The following is a 7,611-nucleotide window of genomic DNA, read 5'->3' as shown; positions in this document are numbered from 1 at the left end:
TCAAGTTGCATTTAATCATTGCACCACTTACAAACACAATCAAAAATACATTCCTAGAAAATGATAACAAATCATTTAAAACTGGTGTAGACAAACAAGACCTATTCCAAAAGACACCATGTGTGGCTAAATACATACGTGAAGAATTCATAAAGGAAATTAAAATACCGTTTTCCATTCTTAAAACGTCATCATCAGCCCTTTATTCACCGCAAAGCAAACATCCCAATTTTAAACGAATAAACTAACCCTAAAGCTGATAACCACGCTGTGCATTTTTGAGAATTACCTCTCTCTCTCGCTCTCTCTCTCTCTCTCTCTCTTTCTCTCTCTCTCTCTCTCTCTCTCTCTCTCTCTTATATACACACACACACCGTATTTTCCGCACTATAAGGCGCACCCTCAATTAATGACATATTTTAAAACTTTTTCAATCACGATATAGTAATAGTCAAAGTAATAACAATAGTAACTCAAATAATAACTCTAAACTCTCAATAGCATAATAACTCAAAGTGAATATGAGCAACCTTGTTCAACTGTAAACACACAAAAGACAGGTAAAGCTTACTTTATCAATTCATTGCCCATCTACCGATCCCAATCTCAACATCGAGCCATATATAAGGCGCACCTGATTATAAGGCGCACCATCACCTTTTTAAAAAAATAAGGCCTTTAGGTGCGCCTTATAGTGGGGAAAATACAGTGTGTATACATATATATACATATATATATATATATATATATATATATATATATATATATATATATATATATATATATATATATATATATATATATATATATATATATATCTCGCTCTATAAATCCATTCATTTTCTAGAGCTTCTTCGTTAATATATGAAACACTTTTGAGGTTCTGCCATTCAAATCGATCGGTATTGTTGTTTTGCATGCCTTCCTACCACAGCGGTAGCAGCATAAGGTCACCGCATCCCAAATCGTGGAAAAAAAAAAAAAAAGCGGGAAAGGTGTGAACTCTTTGAAGACGCCGAGGTAACACCTGTACGGCTTATCCTGGTTGTTAAGCATCGGAATAAAATTTGGTGCAATATGCATCACCAAATGTCGGCATAATGAGCCATCTGCACGCGCGAGGTCCCTTCCTCCGACACGCCAAGAACGACGCCATCTGCCAAGCCGCTACCAGCTGTTTTCTTTCTTATTACGTGTTTATTAAAAGGCGAAGCCGTCCCCTTCGCGAGACGGGGAGGGGACGGAGTCGGGCCCTCCGTCGCCCGCCGCCGGAGAAAAAACAAAAAACCCAACCTGCTCCAAAAAAATCAAGAGAAGAGCGGGAGCGCTAATTAAATAGCGCGTCTTTCTCTTTTGAGGCTAGCAGCAAATTAAGAGAACAAACAGCAGATGAAGCGGCCGCAAAACAAGAAAGATGAAAGCTCCGCGCCTGACTCTAAAGCGGCTTGACGGCCAATAAATAAATAAGCCCTACCCCGAAGCCCCGCCTCGGCTCGGCCCTCCGGGTCTGTGCTTTCCAAAGAATACGGCAAAAATCCCTCCGGGCTACTTTTACTCATCCTTCTCCTCGCATTGTTGTCAATTTTCAAAAGCTATTAGCCGGCGAGCGATCGATGATTGAACATTTATGCGCGGCGGGCGACCCGCATCCCCGCATCCCCGCCGTCGGGATCCCGTCCCGTCTGGCGTAATGGAGGCTGACACCGGTGCGGACCACCCTCTGCGGCTGTCAACAGATTTCAGGAGCTCGGAGGAAGACGCGTCGGGCGGACGTCCCGATAGCGCTGACGGACACCGGGAAGGAGCGCCGCAAACGTCCCGACGTGGGCCGGATAAATACGATGCGGGGCGACAACCGACAGGCTGCTGCCAAAACGTCATCCGGGTGAGCCTGAGCTTGAATGAGGCTCCGGCCGTCCGGAGCGCGGGAAGAAAAAAAAAAACGCAAACGCTACAAAAGGGCGGACGGAGACCGAGAAGCTCCAAATGGGGCGCCCGCGGGCTCCGGGTAGCCCCCGGGGCTCACGTGAGTAGCCCCCAGGCATGAACCCTTTAACAAAAAAAAAAAATCACGTCGTACATTTACATTACATTTCATTTATATTCAGTAAGTATTCTCTCGTAAGGAATCCTATTTCCGCTCTTTCCTTCCAACGGAATTTCCTTATGTGGGAAAAGACGGTACATGTCACGCGCCGACGTTAACAAAACAATAAAAGGCAAAAAATATATTGTCCCAAACCTGTTAATAAAACAAAAACTGTAGTCCAGCGGGCCCCCGGTTTACGAGATGAATCCGTTCCGCGGTTGGGATTGTAAGGCGTAATCGTTGCTAAGCGGGCAATCCAAACCTAGGTTAATTAGCTAATGCATGCAAAACCCCAGGTGAAGACGTCAACATTGTATATACATATTAAAAATTGGGGACAAAATAGTATAGTAAGTGCGACTTCTGTATAATATAATGTAAACAATTAAATAACATCATAAATAAAAAACATAGAAAGGATTTATTTACCGCACACTCACCGGGAAGTTGTTGTTTGTGAAAAAAATGGCGTAAAAGGGGACAAAAAAACGTCACGTCCACGTTGTAAGGTGAAAAAAATGTAAGGCGGGGACGTCGTAAACCGAGGGTCCACTGTATTCAGAACATGTACGGTATACGAACTGGAAAATCCCCAAAACATGGTCCAAAAGCTGTACTGTTTATAAAATAACGCCAGTATAGTACAGTACTGTACTTAACTACAGCATTGTATACTCTACTGTATTTTTAATGTTGAGTTTTGTCCGTCTTGGGAAAAAAAATGTCTATCTTGAGTTGTTGTGTTGGGTTCATTTCAAGAAGAGAGTAAACGAAACAAAAAACAAAACGGCAGATAAGCCGCACCGGGCTATAAGCCGCAGGGCTCAAATCCTGAGAAAAAAGTTGTGACTTTTACTCTGAAAAACACGGTCGATACCTAATATTGAAATTCTGGTCCCCGAAAAAAAACCTGTTTAAAAAGGTAAATCGTACGTAAAAAGTCAATTGGGTTACGCTATGAATAGCCGCGACAAGCGTGCGATGGCGGTCCACACAATTGGCCTGCCGACGAGCCTAAAAATAAAACAGAAAAAAAAAAAACGGGACTCGCGTAAAAGTGGGGCAAAACAACGGGGTTGGCGAAATCCGCCGGGACTCGGGACAGGAGGCTGAAAAGCGGGGACATCCGCTCTTACTAGCCGCCATTTGAAAAGGCGCACAAGTCTTCCATCTCCCGAGGATCTGGCTAAACTTGGCCAGCAGGTAAACGGGAAGTCAAAGGCAGGGATTGGGAAGGCCACTTCCTATTGTTGGACGCGCCGGCGTGCGGCGTGCGGCGTGCGGCGAGCGTGTTCACTGCTCAATAAAACAAAACAAAAGGCTCTCCAATTTGCTTTCTCTACAAACAATTACCTGCCATGGATTCGCAACCTTATTGGATCCAGCGGAATGTTTGAAATAAATCATTAAAGGCGCTGACAGGGCATTTATCTTCACTCGTGCTTTAATGCGTTGGGCTCCCAACCATGTATGTGTGTGCGCGCGTGTGTGTGTGTGTGTGTGTGTGCGTCTGCTTGTGTTGCGTGTGTCAATCCTCCCGTGGAGCCATGTTCTCAAAGCTCTTCATTCTGAAATCAAGCATGAATAATTAAGCGTTTTCACAAGGCTGCTTTAACGATACATTACACGAGAGGAAATAGGTCAAGCAGCAGTACGAGCGTGATCGCTGCCGTGTTTTTTTTTTTTTTATCGGCTTCAATCCACGGCCGACAACAGAGCAACAATGCGCGCCTCGCAACGGCTGATGGCTTGGCTCACTCGGATGGAGATGCCGTCGCGAGGATGGCGTCCGGGTCACCGCGGAGTCCTGCCCGAGGTTCATTCACCCTGACCTTTTGATCCGCGACTGCCTTTGCGTTAAAAAGTCGTCGATTTAGTGCCGACGTCCATTTCTGGGAATCGAGCATTCAAACGGGACAAGCGGGAAATAGCTGGAGATACGCAAGCGACAAGCATGTCGCATTTGGATGCTATTAAACGAAACGTTTTCTCTGAGGGCCGCATGCAGGGAAATAGAACGATTTCAAAAAGTAAATAAATCAAGCAATAACACATTGTCCATAGCAGGCTGTTTCAAATGGGGTCCACCACCTGCATGCGCGTGGTCCGTCAAAACATTTGGCTTAGTAATAAAAAATAAAAAATGTATGCGTTCATTTCATTTAGTTTTATATTAAACTGTGTCTATATTCGTGACTATTCAATAAAGCGATCATTTTAACCAGTTCAATACCATATTTTTACCGCAATATTATTACCGCAACTTTTTTCTCATGATTTGAGACCTGCGGTTTGGCCGATCTGCAGTTTTTTTAAATTTCATTTTGCTCGCCACGAGGAGACAATCCTCCGGTACAGAAAATGTGTGTATCTATTCAAGGTGTCAATTTAATGAAAAATGAAACGGAAATCTGTGTGTGTGTGTTAGTGCTAAACATGCAGGCATGTTCAGTTTAAAAACAATTGAAAAATAAATAAACGTCTGACGGCATGTCCTTGTTTATATATATATATATATATATATATATATATATATATATATATATATATATATATATATATATATGATGAAGGGTTAAAAAAAATCAGGTTTGGAGTTTCTGAGTGAAGTTAAAAAAAAAAAAAGGTTGCAACGATCTCTGTCATCTGTTCCATTTAGCCCCGAGGACAGAACACGGCGTGAAGCACGAAGCTGCTTTTACTGCTTTGAACAGCAGCGACTCGCACGTCAACTCAATCCACTTGGCCGGCACTCAAACGCAACGTGCCCTTTTTCTACATATTTGGTCATCTCTGACCACTTTGCTTTCTAGCAAAATAAAAAAAAAAAAAGCGTCATGAGTGTTGTTTACATGATCAAACGTTCTAGACTATGTGCGCAGGACTTGTTTTTTTTTTTTCAAGTGCTTGTCAATCTCGCCGCATGCTTTTATCTTTCTTGTTTTCAGCATTTTGTTTCCTCTCCCCGAGCGCCATCAGTGAAAATCAAGCAGCCATTTAGGCAGACGTTTCACTTTGAAATGGATTCAACTCACTTTCAATCAGAGACAGTCACACGTGAACATTCGTAATATCCAAGTAACAGGTTCTCTGGGATGTCCCTCCCCCCCAGAATTCACGGTCAATTCTTTGGTTTAGTTCCATAGCAAACATTGGGCAGAACCAGCCGGGGTAGACCAGTGGGGTCAAACATCCGGCCCGCGGGCCAACTTTTACATGATCCTATCCGTTTGAGTAATAAAGCTGTGTGTGACTCGGACAGCGGTTCAGTCTGCTCGCTTCTTTTATTGAAAATAAAAATCAGCTAACACGAGCTGCTGTCAGCTGCAACCGGCATTGGCTGCTGACAGCCAACTGACGTCCGCCCTCTACCTTCCACTCTTACGGAAATTAGAAGGAATAATACGGACAAAATACAAATGTGTCAAAGCTCGGCTTATGTTGCTGAAGGATCAATCTTCCTCAAGTGGTGTTGAACAAAAAAAGTTGCAGTTTAGTACTTTTTGCATTCATTTTGGGTAAAAAAAGTGTGTTTTATATTTGGGGAATTACAGTAGCTTTCACTTTTGTATTCATGTTGGTAATACAAATCAAACGTGAATCTTGTATGCAGGGGAAAAATTGTCGGGCTTTTCCTCAAAGTTTGAGCTTCACGCGCGAGAACATTGGGGAAGTTTCCGCCTCTCCTCAAAAGCCGCTCACGACTTCATCCAACATGAAGTGGAGGTGATGGATGACTTCATTCCAGAGAGACAAGAAGCCCTGCGAGATGCGGGCTGGGCCCACATTACAAATGGCTTCCTGATAATATTCCATCAAGCTATTTTGCGTCTGTCACTCACTCGCTCGCTCGCTCGCTCGCTCACGCCGCAGCCCGTACCGGAGACCTGGGCTGAACTTCGGCTGAACCCGCGCCATCAATCACGCCTCGGATCACGCCTGAGTCCTACCTGTCTGACAGCTGCGAGCACCTTGTGTTTACGCAACCGCCGCCCTCGCCGCAACACATAGCATTTTTTTTCATTCCCAGATAGCAAAATGTGTTCCTTCCATCTTGAACTGTGGTCAAAAGGCTTGATATTTGCTTAAGGTTGACCATCTGTGAATACGCACGTGAGTTCCTGCTCTTCATTTCTGATGTGTCCAATCCACATGTGAGAAAACGTGAATTCTCGTCTGAGAAAATTGCATAAAGTCTATCGTGAGGGTGTTTACAACCTTCAAACGTGTATAATAATTGTAAAAAGTTCAAGATGGCTACTTAACCCCCGCGATAAACGAGGGACCACCCGAATACATTTCCCAGCCCCTAACCCTAACCTTAAGCATCACAACCAATTGCACGACCCTTAACCACACCTCAAACAAAATCCGAATCAAAATTTTCCTCTAAAAGTGAGTCTTGACCCTCCAAAAGAGGCATGATCTTGTGGGGTCCACCAAAATGGTCCCTGCAAGTCCAAGAGGTCCCCGCAAACACAGTAAAGCCCGTCCCCATCATGCAGCAAAAACAAACACGCACACACACACCTCTTATCACTCCCAACATTTCCTGCTGGCGCCCACATGGCGACATGGTTTTTGCCAGCGTGTTTGCCTCCTTGGATGCATGGCCCCAGAACCAAACCATTTTGGGATTCACCCCATGGAAGTTCAAACACAAGCAATCACAGCGGTTAGTATCCAAAACATGGATACATCTCATTACACATTCCAATGTATACCATATTCTTTGGACTATAAGCCGCACTGGAGTATAAGCCGCACCAACAAAAATGGATTTTTGTCTTGCATGAGCCCCACCGGACTATAAGCCGCAGGTTATAACATCAGATATTTACGCAGAAAGACAGTACACGGATGTATTAATAGCGGCTAGCGTCCAATTTATAAGATGGGCAAACCTTTCAATGACTACAAGTCCTCAAAAGTCATAATACTGGAAATATGGACATAAATAAATATTCCAATTTCAATATCTAAATCCACAGCATAGTTACTTTTGCTATTATCGCAATTTTACAATTTTTGTACATAAAAGTCCCCCCCCCCTCCCAAAAAAAAAAAAAAGTGTGGATTGGGGTTATGGCTCTGTACAATTTGAGGGGTTGAAAGTGAATCTATATTTCTATTTGACAAAGTTATGATCCTTCCAAAGTCACCCCGGGGTTAAGAGTGGCAAGGTACGGAGCGGTGTGCACCGGTTAGAGAACACGGAAAGCTTTTCCATTTGACTCGTTTATCAATCACGGTCTTTTGGAATATGCGCACGATCGCGCCGTTGCTGGAACACGCCTCTTCGGGTCTTTATGGCAAAATGAAGTCGAGCCAAAACAACTGCTCGGAGCGCTTTCAACGTTACATTGGCGCAGCATTCACGGATTGCTCACAATGTGGGAAATTTGAAATACTCTTAACTTTACGCGCAGAAAATATTGAATTTACGGATATGAACAGTTTTTTCATTGTTTCCAAAGTCGGTGTGGGCCAGAAGTGCAACGACGGGGAATGTGCCAGTCTAG

This window comes from Hippichthys cyanospilos, chromosome 2, assembly GCF_059441005.1.
Source record: "Hippichthys cyanospilos isolate Australia breed blue-spotted pipefish chromosome 2, RoL_Hcya_1.0, whole genome shotgun sequence".
In the NCBI taxonomy this organism is placed as follows: Eukaryota; Metazoa; Chordata; class Actinopteri; order Syngnathiformes; family Syngnathidae; genus Hippichthys; species Hippichthys cyanospilos.
This window is presented reverse-complemented; position numbering follows the sequence as displayed.